Raw genomic sequence first — 12,514 nt, 5'->3', positions numbered from 1 at the left:
AGGCTAAGCTGCTCCACGTAGAGGGCATTCCTTCTATTCCAGCAGTGTAAATGTCCATCCATAAAGGCAATGTAGGGAGTGAGCCCTGGGCTTGGTCTCCCCTTGTCCTGGCACCATCCTCAGTGCTGGTGAAGGTTCAGAAACATTCTATGCTTGACAGTGGTCCCTGCTTTGCCTCCTGTGACTGGTTTCCTTCCCCACAGTCTGCCCCTGCTCTCCCCAATGTCTCTAAAGCATAAATCTCACTGAGCCACTTCCCTGCCTAAGACCCTTCAGCGATTGTCCCCTTCTTGTGAGTAAGGCCCGAACTCCTTCCTGTGGCCTCCTAGGTCCTACATGAGCTATTCCCTGTCCCTCAAGCCAGTTCAGCTCCAGCCACACCCCTGCCCTCATACTCCACAACTGCCCTTCTTGCAGTTGCTCAAATGCCTTTGCTCTTTCTTCTGGTCTTTGATTCCATTCATTCACCAAATATTTACTGAGTACCTAACATGTGACAGGACCTGTCCTAGGAGCTGAGGAATCAGCACAGAACAATAGTAATGCAAAACAACACAAAGCTCCTGACCCCAGGAAGCTCACATTCTTGCAGAGAAGGACAATAAGCAAATAAATAAACAGTCATAGCATATGTCAGGAGGTGATAGGGAGTGATGGGTAACAGGTGCTGTGTTATATACAGTGTGGTCAGAAAAGGCTTCTCAATAAGAAGACACATGAGCACAGAGCTGAATGGAACCAGGGAGAGGGCTTTGGGGCCACTGGATACAGGCAAGGGGAACAGAATGTATGGAGGCCCTGAGGCTCAAATGTGTTTCACCTGCCCTGTCCCCTCCACTTCCCAAGATTAGCTCCTGGTCAAGTAATTCATTACCAAGCCCAGTCTGTTTACTGTGCAAATATAGCTGGATAAAGGTCTTGAGGGATAACAGGAAGCGGAGAGCTGGAAGGAAGGATGACAGAGCTGGGAAGCAAAGCCACTGTCCATGAGACGGGTCTCAGGCAGCAACAACGCCCTGAGCAAGGCCAGGGCTGGGGACCACAGGCTCAAGGAGATGCCCCAGCATCATGCTGCTGGCCCACCCGACTCTCCCAGGCCTCTCCTGCTGTGGGGTAGGGATAGGCGAGTGGGGCAGGCCTGGATAACCGTGCAGGGCTTATTTTCAGCAGGAACATAGTGGAGAGAGTGTGGGCTTTGGAACCAGACTGATTTTTAAATTGTGCATGACCCTTAGGTCCTGGTTCACCTCAGGCAAGGTAACTCACCTCTCTAGGCCTCAAATTCCTTATCTGTAAAATGGGGATCCTAAGGCCTTGCTCACGAGGTGGTTATGTGTCGGTTGTTGTCTATAAAGCCCCCACCCCTGCATTGCTGAGCATGTCGAAGGTGCTCGACAAGTGCCAGTTCCTTTGTTGTCTTCATCTCAGAGGTCCTGGGCTATGGACCCTGCAGCTTGTATGAGGATAAAGGACTGTGAAACAACTCCTATCATGTAATGGCATCCACAGGGGAAGGACAAGGATGCCATCTGTCCACCGCCAAATCTCCAAATCAGAATCTCCTACCTAATGCGGTAAGTGCTTTTCTCTCCTGCTGTTAAAATGAAATATCAGTGGGTTCAACTCTCAATTATTCACATTAATGAAGGAAAAGGTAGAAAGAATAATCCAAAACAGTGGTTAATCACTCCTGAGTTATTCATTAATGGCAAGAGGTGGGACTGAAATATTCAATTTGACACTTCTGTTTGGAAGTGTTCTCTCCCCACTGATGCTGGGCTCATGGGTTGGGAAATAAGTCACCCCAAGGAAGAGGTGGCAGAAAGGCACGCATCCCCTAAACCTCTAGGGCTGGGGTCAGCGGAGGAAGCTCCAACAGGGTCACCTGACCGAAGGGCACAGGAAGGAGACAGATATGCATGTCCAGCTACGGTCCCTACCAGAGCAGCAGTTGAAGGACAACCCTCTCCCCTTCTATCCACACGGGAGAAATCACATCCAGGTCCCCACCCAGTGGTTCTTTGGTACCAAGGGATCCATCCTGGGAGGGGCTGGGAGTGGGCTGGCAGTGGTCCTGAGCTAGCCATGTTTGGGGGTCTCTGGGCCCCCCTGCCTTGAGCACGGTTATGGGAGGCAGGGTCAAGCCTGGGGCACCCTGCTGCTTCCCGTGAAAAGGGCGTTTATCAGCTAAAGACCTGTGCTAATAAGTGTTAAATAGAGTTCAATGCAGAAAATTGAGAAGTAATGAGACTTGGAGCCGAGAGAATAAATTAACAGGTGATCACATGGCTAAGAGTCTCCATCTGAATGCTGAAAAGGAGGAGTCCTGACCATCAGAGAGCTCTGGGTCAGAGAACAGGTCGGAATGATAAGTACACCTCAACTGAGGCTAAGGGGTGGTTAGGAGCAATTAAGCAGTTACCATATTTCATCGGTTCTAGGGTGCAAGCTTTTCCATATTTTAATATCTCTGAAATTAGGATGTGTCTTATAGTCAATGGCATGTCACACTTTAATTGGCAGCATTTTTTTCTTTCTTAATGGTACATCAACTAAAGCTGGATCTTACGACTGGGGGCATCTTAGAGTCAAAGAAATATGGTATCAGGTACCTTGAGCCTAAATCTCTTTTCTTGCCTGGGCCTTTCACATGGGGCAAGACGATCATTTATCCATTCACTTGTTTAATCGGTATTTGTTGAGCACCTACTATGTGTCTGACCCTGGGCTAGGCACAACTGTGAAGAGTGATCCTAATAGCTTACACATCCACTTAGTGAGTGTTTATTCTACGCCAGGCATTATTAGGAACACTTGATGTGCTACCCCATTTCTTCCCTACAACAATCCCATGGAGTAGGGTTTATTATTCTTATTGTCCTCCTATGATAAGGGGTCAGAGGAGGTTAAGTGACTTGCTCAAAGTCACATGCTGGCTACTACCTGGACGAGTTGGGAGTCAAGTCTTCCTTTAGACCCTGAGCTCTGACTTCAGTGCTCTATTGAGCGTTCTTCCTGTCCAGAAGCACACACAAGAGTAGAGAAGGTAAACAAGGAACAGAAAATACACGAGTGATGCACGTGATAGAAGGAGAAGTGCAGGGAGCCAAGAGGTAATAGAATAGGGCTGTTGTGCACAGGGGCAGCCTCTTGGATTTAGTTTAGGCAGAGAACAGAAGAGAAGAGTTGGGTGGTAGTGGTGAGGTGGTTCAGGAGAGGGGACTCAGTGTGTTTGAAAGATAAATGGGAAGACAGAGTATGGTGCATCTGAGAACTGGAAGGGGATGGAGGTAGAGCTGATGCCGGAGGTTTTGATGGCCAGGTAAGGAGTCTAGACTCCATCCTAGAAGCAATTAAATGGTTGGGGATTTCCGTTGTTGTTGTTGGTTTGGTTTGTTTGTTTGAGACAGAATCTTCTTCTGTTGCCCAGGCTGGAGTGCAGTGGCACAATCACAGCTCACTCCAGCCTCAACCCCCTGGGCTCTAGTGATCCTCCTGCCTGAGCCTCCTGAACAGGTAGGGCTACGGGTGCATACCACCATGCCTAGCTAATTTTCTTTTTAATATTTTGTAGAGATGGAGTTTTGCTATGTTACCCAGGCTGGTCTCAAACTCCTGTCCTCAAATGATCCTCTGGCCTTGGCCTCCCAAAGTGCTAGGATTACAGGTGTAAGCCACCACACTCGAAGGATTTAAAGGGCTAAACCCTTTAACCCAATTAAAGGGTTTCAAGTGAAAGCTCTCTGAGATCTTTGCTCCCAAGCATCCAATGAATCTCTGAATCTTTTGTTGGATAGTGAATGACCACAGACTCCCAAGAGGATGGTTCTGAAGTAAAGCTCCAGAACCTTCAAGTTGTTCAAGTTGAATACTGCGAAAGTATGCCCAGGCAGAGGGGTGATAAGGATTAGAACCCAGCCTATACGCTATCCACTGAGCCATATGCTCACAGGACAGTGTCTTCTCAGAGTAGCCAATTTTGTGTTGCACAAAAGCCTTATATAGACTAGTAGGGATCCAGGTCAGGAGATGCAAGCAATAGCTACCATTGCAGGACTCCTACTGTGTGGGAGGCCCTAGACTAAGGTATCATGGTGGCAGAGAAAAGAAAAAAGTAAGTGATAGTTCTTGCCCTTGGAGAGCCACAAGATTTGACCAAAGGTTTTGTCAGGGGAAAGAATTGTTTTTTTTTTCACTCCCATAAAACCCACCATGCCTTGTTATATTAGCTTCCTTTTACTGAGTGCCTACTATGTGCCAAATGTCACCCTAGATTCTTTCTAGACCTTGTCATTCATGCTCACAATCCTCTTGAAATGGAGAGAAAATTACCCCATTTTTCATAGGAGGAGTCTGAGAGGTGTAGTTCCTTATCTACGGGCCTACACTGGGGATATGGCAGAGCGCAAACTTGATCTCCAGAAACCTAACTGGGCATAAGGGCAATTTTCTCCACGTGGTAGACGAATTGGTTGTTTTTGAATAGCATCTCTGTGCCAGGCACTTGTCACGCACTGACTCCTTTAATCCTCATTACAACCTACTAAAGCGGGCATTATAGTTTCTGTTTTGCAAAAAAATCATTTCAGGGAGGTTGGGAGACTTGCCCAAGGTCTCACAGCCAGCCTGAGGGAAAGCTAGGGTTTGGATCCACATCTCCTGTCTCCTGGGCTTATGCCCTTACTTCTCTCCCAACATTTTTAGGTTTCAGAGCTCCTTGAATGTAGGGGCCACTTCTTATTCTTTCTTGTATCCTCAAAGCCTACTTTGGGACTGATATATAGCAGGTGTTCAGTAAATATTTGTTGAATGAATGAAGAATGAATGAATGGGGACAGAGAGGTGAAGCAGAGGTACACTGTATCTGCAAGCAGGCAGCTGCGTGAGAATGCTCCTTCCTCCTCATCACTGTTTCTCCCGACACCCTGACAGGAAGAGGGTCACAGCACTACAGTTTGGCATAATATCATCTTAAAGCTATGTTAATACTTTTCCCCAAAGGGGTAAAATATTACTATGCATGATGAACTATTTGTGGGATTATTGAGGACGTGATATGAAAATCATCCTGATTCTCCACTTATTGAGAAGTGCTGCCCAATTTGTCTCAAATGTCACATCTCTATGTATTAATTTGCTACTCCACAGTACTGATTAAAATGAATGTTCTCCAACTCCCAAGGCAGAGCCATAGGAAATGGAACAGGTTCACTCAGGAAGCACACACCATCCCTCCTGAGCGGAGGAAATGGACATCTATCACCTCCCTCCCTGGAGGAGGGCATTGGCCTGCTGTTCTGCTATTCTGGCCTGGAGTGGCTTAAATGCTGCAAATTGCATATTCAGTGTATGTCTATCTATATATATGTGATCAAATGGCTTCCATTAGCCCAATTTTGAGATGTCTGCATAATGTCCCAGAATTGGGGAACTCTTTTGGAATGAGGAAATTGTCTGAGAGGCTGAGGCCGAGAGAGAGAATCCGCAGGTCTAATTACAGGAAAAAACAAAACCAGGAAAGGCCCATTTCTCCCATGTACTTGCTTCCAATTCCATCTCTGGACCCCAATTTATCTGCGTGCACAGTGGCATGATCACCTCCAACCCTACTCCCACCTCCAAACATCACAGAAGCACACTGTGTTCTGAGGCTTGCTCCTAACCTGCGTCTCCTGGAACAGCAAAACGGGCAGCTCTGGCTCCATCTGTCCATCCCTCACAGATGAGTCTGTCTACCCTGTTGCAACACGCTGTGGTCCTTATACAGAGATGATATTACTGATCTTCCATTGGTAGCAAAAGCATACCAGGGTTTTGTTTTGTTTTTTCCAGAAGTGACACTAAGTAGAGCACGTCTTCTTTCTCCCTGCTCCCCTTTGGGAGGGGAGATAGACTAGGGAGAGAGCACAAATAGTGACAATGAAAATGAAGCTTGGATGAAAGTCAAGGACTGCACACAATATGTGCCCAGTAAATATTAGCTCAATGAACGAAGAAATCTCTACCATCAACTTAATGTGTGAGGTCAACCTCTCTGGGCTGTTTTTTTAGGTGAACTAGGGGATCGGGGTGGCCACAGGGCATCTGTAAACTCCCTGTGAATCTTATGGAAGAGTTGTATTTGTGTGAGTACGTGTACATGCATGTACGTGTGTGTCACAGTTTTCAAATCCATGACCTCAAAAGCCTAGGGCCTATTTGACTTCTTACTAGGACTCTTAGCTCTAAAGCCAACATCTCTGATGCAAAGAGAAGAGGCCATGAACAGACTAAGTTCCTGGTTTGGCCTCATTAGCTCCCATCCACCAAGTGACAAAGCCTGAGACTTCATCCCTATCCAATGGACACAGGCTCAAGCAGTGCCAGAGGCTCATGAATATGAAGAACACTCTGCTTCTTCCCTCCAAAAGCCACGGTCTGGCTGTAAAGCTAGACACACCACGAACAGCTGGATTAAGGATTTTATGCAAACTCTGGAGCCAGGGTACTGGGGTGGGGCTGGGATTGTGAGCTATGAAGTTGACATATTCCTTCCATCCCCTGAAATAATCCCAGTCAAGTAAGGTTAGGATGAGAGTGACTTAATTAATTAGCTGACATTTATCAAGCGCTGACAATTTGCCAGGTCCCATACTGAGCACATCTTGTGACTTGTGCATTCTCTTCCTTAATCCTCACAACAGCTCTAAGAAGTATTATTCTTATCCTGATTTTATAGGCACAGAGGCTGGAGCTCAATGAAATGACATAACTTGTCCAAGGTCAACCAGCAAGTGAGTGGCAAGATAGGATTTGATTCCAGGTGTCTGAATTCAGAACCTGAGATCTTAATTCTTGTACTATGCCACCTTTCCCCTTATGGTTACCAAGGAGTCCACAAAAAATAAGGGGAAATAAGGGTACATCATCCTTCTAAGATTCTTCATAGAGATAATTAGTGGAATAGAACAGGTCTGATTTTTAAGGAAGCTTATAGTTTGGTAGTGAGATGTCCAGATCACAGTTAGACTTAGCTAAACAAAGAAATACCTGTTTTGAGAGCTAGAGTATTAAGTAGATCTAATAGACTGAGACCCAACACTCAGAGATGGGCTCTCCTTCACAAAAGTGTCAGAGTGCACGAGATCCATGCTGCTAAAATGCAGAGGTGCAACCAGGATTAAGCACTAAAAACCTGCAGAGACTCTTCCCTCATTGGCATTTCTGATCTGCCCATCACGCTCGCTTACCTGGCGATCAGTCTGGAATAATCGGAAACAATCTCATGCAAGGGTTGGGAGTTGTGTGTGGGGAAGGTGGGAAGTCTGGGGCTAGGGTGAGAAAAAAATGACCAAATGGCAGGAAGACTGGAAACATCAGATAGAGACACACTGAGTGGGGAAGATGCAGGCTTCCCTGAACTCGGAGTGACACATGGCGAGCATCAGAGAGCCAAAGACAGAAAGGGAGTCACAGAAACCAAGATCAACACATCTGGGTTCCAGGAGGATTTAAAAATAAACAGTAAAATAAAACTAAAAGAATAAGGTAAGCCTTTAAATGAACATTTATCTAATCTTCACACAGAAAAACCCTCTCCAAGCATGGCACCAAAAATAGATAGCATAAAGGAAAAATTTAAAAATTAAAATGTAAAATGAGTGGCATAAAAATGAAAACTGCTGTACCTCTAAAGGAAACCCATTACATTAATATCCTTAATATGCAAAAAGCACTTACAAAGAAGATAAGAAAAATTCTAACACCCCCATGGAAGAGTAGGCAGAGACCAAGAGAGAGGATTTATACAATTATCAGTACATGGCCAGTAAGTGATGACAGGTGCTTCACCTTACCTATAATCAAAGAGATGCCAATTATCACAACAAATGGGATGTCATTTTCCACCCATTTTAATCCATGAAACTGACTTAAAACTCAACAACATATAACACTGGCAAGGTGGGAGGAATGGGCTCAGGCCTGCTTGTGTACTGTTGGTAGAAGTGTGCGTTCGTATAACCTTTCTGAAGACACGATGGAATTATGTATAAAATGGAAAATCTACATACTCTTTGACCCAGCAATTGCACTTCCAAGAATTTATTCTAAGAAGATAATTAGATGAGGGCTTAAATTGTATGTACAAGGATGTTCTTCACCTAAATGTCCACAGAAGATGACTGGTTAGATAACTATGGTATATGCAAACCACAATGGCTTCCTCAGTGATGTTCATTAGAAAGACAAATCAGGGCTACTTTTATTAACACAGAAAAACGTTGGCTTCATTAACCAGATTACAGAATTGCACAGATAGCATAATCCCAAGTGCACACGGATCCACACCTGTGTGCATATGTGTGTGAGCAGACAGATGTCTAAATGTATATTCATTGGAATGGCAGAACTGAGGCTAGACCTGGGCAGACAGCCCTACCTGGGCAGAGCAGGACATGGGCAGACGTGGGAGTCAGGAGGAGAAGGAGGAGGTAAGTGGGGCGAGGGCTCCTGGGGCCTATTTTCAGAACCCGTGCTGAAAATGGGATTGTCAGATCTAGCAACTGAAAATGCAGGATGCTCAGTTATATTTAACTTTGAGGCCCAGTATGGTGGCTCATGCTTGTAATCCTAGCACTTTGGGAGGTCGAGGCAGGCAGACCGCTCCAGGAATTCGAGACCAGCCTGGGAAACGTTGTGAAACCCTATCTTTACCAAAAATACAAAGAAATTAGCCGGCTGTGGTGGCGTGTGTGTGCAGTCCCAGCTACTTCAGGGGCTGAGGCAGGAGGCTGAACCCAGGAGGTCGAGGCTGCAGTGAGCTGAGATCGTGCCACTGGACTGAAGCCTGGAGGAAAAAGTGAGGCCCTATCTCAAAAAAAAAAATAAATAAATAAAATAAAATAAGTATATTTGGGGTATACTTACACTAAACATTATTCCCATTTCAAAAATTTGAATAATTTAAAATTCAAATTAACTGAGTGCCCTGTATTTTATCTGGTGACCCTAGCTGAGAAGCTCAGGAACACATGTCTTGTTTCCTCCATGGACGACCCACGCCAGCCTGGAAGTTCCCACATCCTCCCCTGCCTCTGGCTTATCTCCAGTTTACCTGCCTGTGAAATGGAGTCACTAGCCTCTGCCTTACTCAAAGAGTTTTGCAGAAAAGCCACGTTAAAATTCCTGGCCATCAAGCCCTAAGCTGCACACAAAACTTCCCTGAGGCTCAGCATGTACTTCTGTAAGATGGATAGCAATGTCTGTCCACAGGGTTGTGGTGGGGGATTAAATGAGATAATGTATGTAAAGTGCCTGGCATACAGTCAGTGCTTAATACAGGTTGATCCCCTTCCCTCCCGTCCAGCTGCTGCAGCCCACCCTCTTGCCCCCAGGGATTACAAACCAAGCACCTTCTGTCATCTCAGGGTTTGACTACCGGCCTTTTTGATCTTTTCCTTGCAGCGGCAGCAGCCGTGGGCTGACACTCATCACCTGACTTCACCTTTCTCCAAAATCCCTAGCAGCAGTTCAGTTCCTTATCTATACTTTTCACATCCTGGATGAGGGTGGAGGAGGATCAAACTCACTTTGATAGCAAACATTTGGGGATGTTAGCCAAGAGGAGCTACGAAGAGCAGGGCCCTGATGCCATTCTGAAACAGACACAACAACATCATGAATAGCGAATATAAGGAAACCATCCTGACTGGGGGCAGCCTAGGCTGGAAGTGGGGGCCTCTCCTTTGAAGCCTGTCTGTCATTCTCCCTGCTTGCCACCCAGCACAAATGTCCAAGGGGACTCTGCAATGGAGGAAGGGGGCTGAGCTCCTTCCCTGAGAGCCAAATCTTCATAAATTCCTTTTGACTAGTGAATCTCCCCTCCTCCACCCCACAATGAGGCTCAGAGAGCTTAAAAATCTGCCCAAGGTCACCCAGTGAGTCAGGTACAGGTTCAACACAATTCAGTTGCCTGTTGAATAAGCTCAACGATAGAGATCCCAGGGCATATATCAGGTGGGTATGCTCACAGCAGTGGCTGCCCCTACTCATGCCTCCCACCTTCCATCCTTGTCCATCCACTGTGGGTGTTCCAAAAGTAAGTGCAACTCACATTTGTCCAGATGCATGAATTGCCACCTAGCCCAGTCCCAAATCAAGTTAATGAGCTTCAGTGATAGCCACAGCCTTGGCTTATGGGTGTCTGACTCCTTTGTTAGCACGGACACCTGTGACCCACTTTACCACGCAGTACAAAACAGCCAGCCACACATCCTGCGAAGTTTGCAGAAATCCTGCAACAGGTGACTGCATAGAGACTCGCTCGGCTACAGCAATCTGTTAGCATTGGTCTAGCCTTTGCAGGGGCCTTGCCTACAAGGCTTTATTTCCTTAGTGCCAATGACTTAGAGACCTGACATCATTATGTGGCTGAGGTGAAATAGGCTGTTCCTTCTGCCCTGTGAGTCTTGCTGTGGAATGTTGAGCATTCTCATGCCTGGACTGCCTCACCTGTGCCAGGCAGGTGAGACGAGGGATCCACTGGCCTCTAATTTATCCCTAATGTTTTGCAATCTCTTTTGAATCACCGGCCTCTTTGTGAATCCGATGAAACCTCCAGCTCAGCTCTGTCCAGTAAAATTTTCTGCAATGATGGAAATATTCTGTATCTGGGCTGTTCTACATGGCAGACAAGCCACATGTGGTTGCTGAACATTTGACACAAGGCTAGTGTGACTAAGAAACTGAATTTTAAATTCTATTCAATTTTAGTTAATTTAAATGTAAATAGCCATATGTGGCTGATGGCTACTGTATTGGACAATACAGCTGCAGACCAGGGGTAAGTAAATTTTTTCTGTAAAGGGTCAAAAAGTAAGTATCTCATTGGCTTTGCATAGGGTCTCTGTCACAATAGCTCAACTCTGCAGTTGTAGTGCATGAAGACAGCCACCAAACACATGTCAACGAATGGGCATGGCTGTGTTCCAATAAAACTTTATTTACAAAAACAAGCTTCTGGCTAGATTTGGCCAGGGGGATCTGAGTTTTCTAACGCCTGCTGTATATTCTCCCTAGAAAAAGATACACCCACCCTCAGAATTTTTGTCTCTAATGTCATGGAGTTTACAGACCTCCTGTTGCCCAACTACAGAACCTGCTCATGATTTCCAGGTGACAGTGTCTGTTTTCACGGGACTCTGAATGTGCCCTCAGATCTGCTCTGCTTAATGAGAAGTGCTTGTGCCCCTAACAGGGCAGTGTGGGCAGGGACACCTTTTTCCTCAAGCCTCAGGGAAGCCAGGGCCTCAAAGATCGACCAGGACTGAGAAATGAGGGCACCATGAGAGCCTAGGGCCCGGCCAGTTCCCCCATGTGTCAGTCACTCCCAGCATCTTTGCTGGCACCTCTTTTAGTGTCCCTGACCCAGTCTCCCTTTTCCTGGCCCCGGGTCCCAAGTGCAGTCAATGTCCCCAAGGCCAACCTATTGTGGAAGGAGCTAATGGCCAGACAGACTTTAGGAAGCTTCTGAAGAGGCTTCTCCTAGTGAGGAGCTTGTTGCTCAAACTTGGAGAGAATTACTTTGGATTCAGGGCCAGGTTGAAGGAATAAATAGGATGACAAAAATCACAGGCTTGATATTAGTAGGAACTTTTTTTTTTTTTTTTTGAGACAGAGTCTCATTCTGTCACCCAGGCTGGAGTGCAGTGCCATCTCTCAGGTTCAAGCAGTTTTTGTGCCTCAGCCTCCCAAGTAGCTGGGATTACAGGTGTGTAACACCATGCCTGGCTAATTTTTGTATTTTCAGTAGAGATGGGATTTTCTCATGTTGCCCAGGATGGTCTCAAACTCCTGGCCTCAAGTGATTCACTCGCCTCATCCTCCCAAAGTGCTGGGATTACAAGTGTTAGCCACCACACCCGGCCGAGATCTGATCATTTTTTAAAAAGAAATTAGGCTATTTCAGGAATCCTCACTTTAAGGACAGGTCAGTCTTTGTCAGGAGCCCTCAGTTAAGGTAAAATAGAGTTATGTCAGAAGCCCTCAGCAAAAGACAGGTGGAACTTTCTCAGGAGCCTTCTCAGCAAACTTTAGTTAAAAATAACTGAAGCCTTCCCAGGAGCCCCCAGTTGCTCAGGTTAAAGCATCAAACCATCTCCCCTATACCCCCTGCCACCAGGGGTGGTTTTTTGCTAAGGAGGCAGAACTTGTCCTCTTTATGCATTACACCCCTGGCCAAGACAGGGAGTATCTGTTTCTGTATTGCTATAGCTTCATTCAAGAAAGCATCGCTTACTCTTTAAGTTCTTAAACAAAGGCAAAGGCAAAAGAAAAAAAAAAAAGCTTTTGGATATCTGGCATGCTTTACTAGGGTATTATGTCATTACTGTTATTAATTATCATTAACAGTCTTAAAATATGCCTATTAATGATCTTAACACAAAATAACAGTGCAGGTCTTAGCCAAGAGTGGCATAATTACCTATTAATGAGATGTAAATTTCCCAGGGAAATGACAGAGATCTAGAAGTAC

General features: G+C 45.8%; 1 protein-coding gene across 5 annotated transcripts in view; it reads right to left on the bottom strand.

The window, feature by feature from the left end:
* The window catches only part of CSMD2 (CUB and Sushi multiple domains 2), a 643,453-nt gene that overhangs the window by 504,093 nt on the left and 126,846 nt on the right, over positions 1–12,514 (bottom strand). The gene's annotated exons all lie outside the window — the stretch shown is intronic.

This window comes from Pan paniscus, chromosome 1 (assembly GCF_029289425.2).
Source record: "Pan paniscus chromosome 1, NHGRI_mPanPan1-v2.0_pri, whole genome shotgun sequence".
Lineage (NCBI taxonomy): Eukaryota > Metazoa > Chordata > Mammalia > Primates > Hominidae > Pan > Pan paniscus.
The sequence above is the reverse complement of the archived record's forward strand: the minus strand, read 5'-3'. Positions and strand labels throughout refer to the sequence as shown.